Here is a 2,500-nt window from a genome sequence, read left to right as displayed (position 1 = left end):
TATATATATATATGTATTTATATTACATATAAACATATTATATATATTATATATATATATATATATATAATATATATATATACTAGATATATATATATATATATATATATAATTATAAATATAATATATATATATATATATATTATATATATATATAAATATATATTATATATATTATATATGTTTTATATATAATGATATATATATATATATATATATAATATATATATAAAATATATATATATATATATATATATATATTATATATACATATAATATATAATATATATATATATATATATATATATATATATATATAATATATTATATATATATATATATCATATAATATTAAATATAATATATATAAATATATATATACATATATATATAATATATATATATATAATATATATAAATATATATATATATATATATATATATACACATATGCCAGAATTGATATGATATATTTTTCTCCCTCCTCCCTCTCTTTCTATTTTTCTCTCACTCTCAAATAAAAGGAAACAAAGTATGAGTAAAATGTGATGCCAACATTGTAATTAAATCCAACAACTCATATAAGTTCTAGAATAATTTCATGTAAAGACTTTTTCTTTTCGGACAATTAAAAAAAGAAAGAAAAAAAAATAGAATTTTCATGAAGCGTTTGTAATATTTCAGAGAAAAGAGATAAGGGAAGAGAGGAGAAAGTTGAGATCTATAATATAAAATTCGTGAATTAAGAGCTAATTAAAAAGGTCGACGAATGACAAAAAAGAGGAAGAAAAAGAAAACGTTGAAGGTAGAAGAAAGAAAAAGGAAGTGAAGCAAAATATTTATAAAAATTTGATCAGAGACAAGTTGGAAGTGAGGTAGAAGAAAAAAAGGAATGGAATAACAAATGAGATTGAAAGGGACGAAGAGCAAGGAAAAGAGAGAGAAAAACAATTAAAAATAAAGAAAAGAAAAGAAAAGAAAATGAAATCAAAGGGAAATCCGATAATACAAGCAAAAGTCCTCACTACACAACAACACCTTCACAGAAGAGGGACAGAATTCCTTGCAAACTCAATGCTCAACAAAGTTCATTCTAGTCTCTACACCTCTACGCATTCACTAACACCAAGTTACTAAACGAAGACGCCATCGTGACTCTACACAAGTACTCGGTCGCTCACCGCCTCTCATATGCAACATAGAAACACAACTGCTTAGAGATCCTTAATCAGCATTTTCTGTTATTCTGTTATTCACACTCTCACAGACTAGACACCACACACATACACACACACACAACACACACACACACACACACACACACACACACACACACACACACACACACACACACACACACACTTCCATAGCTGACTAAATTGTAAACAAATGACCGATAAAGACAACAACAATAACCACGAACAAAAAGGAACAAGAAATTCACAGAGAGACACCCTACAAATAAATATTAGAATAAAGGAAAACAAAAATTTAATGAAGAAGTGACAAAAGAAACCGGAAAAAAGGGAAACATTTTATTGATAGCGAAAGATAATATTATTAGTGCGTGTCTTTCGAGCCTGTGTTAATCACGAGTAAGTTTGAGGGATAGACACGCCTCCCCCCACCCTCCATCCCCCACCCCCGAGTGGCTTAAACAGGATTTACTCCACCTTGAGGACGAACTTCATGTCAGCAACTAATCCTCAAGACTCAGTCTGTGATCTCAGACGATATAGCGGAGGAAGAGGAAGACGTTGCGATGAGAGTGAGAAAGGATATTGGTCTAAGATGCATCACAGATTGTCTGAGAGTGGGTATTTCCTGTGGATTAAGGATCACCATGCTTGTAGTGACAGCATATAGATTAACAAAGCTAACTCCCTCGAATCCAGTTCGGATACAATTTCCGGTACTGGGGAATTATTTGGTAATCCCAATCAAAAAGTTTTATTTGTCGCAAGCAATTCCAGGAGCTTGATAGTTAAGTCTGAGAGGATGGACGTCAGGAGAGAGAGGGGAAGGTGGATGGAGAGAGAAGGAGAAGTAAGAAAGAGAGAGGAAAAATGGCATAGGAATGAAAGGGGAAAATGTGAAAGAGAGAGAGAGAGAAAACGGAAATGAGAAGGAGGGATAGCTTGGGGGGAAAAAATGAAAAGGAAGGAGGAAAAAATTGGGAAGACAGAAAGGATGATAAGACGAAGGTCAGAAGATAGATAAGGACTAGAAGAATGAAAAATTGGAAAAGGAAACAGGAAAGAGAGACAGAGAGATCTCAGGGGGAAGGGAAGAGGAAGGAAAGTGGGGGAGAAAGCAGAGGTGTAAGACGGAAGGGAGAGGAGAGGGAGGTGAAAAAATGAGAATAAGAGAAAGAGAAAAAAAAGGAAGAAAAGAGAAGATGGTGAAATGTGAGGAAAAAGGAGAAGGTGTAAAGGGGAGAGGTAGAAGAAGAAAGGACCACAGGGGACATAAAGAGAATGCTTGAAACTACAGTACACTC

The sequence above is a fragment of the Penaeus japonicus genome, unplaced genomic scaffold (assembly GCF_977035675.1).
Source record: "Penaeus japonicus unplaced genomic scaffold, GWHDUDI00000001_assembly GWHDUDI00000002, whole genome shotgun sequence".
Classification (NCBI taxonomy): domain Eukaryota; kingdom Metazoa; phylum Arthropoda; class Malacostraca; order Decapoda; family Penaeidae; genus Penaeus; species Penaeus japonicus.
The sequence above is the reverse complement of the archived record's forward strand: the minus strand, read 5'-3'. Positions refer to the sequence as shown.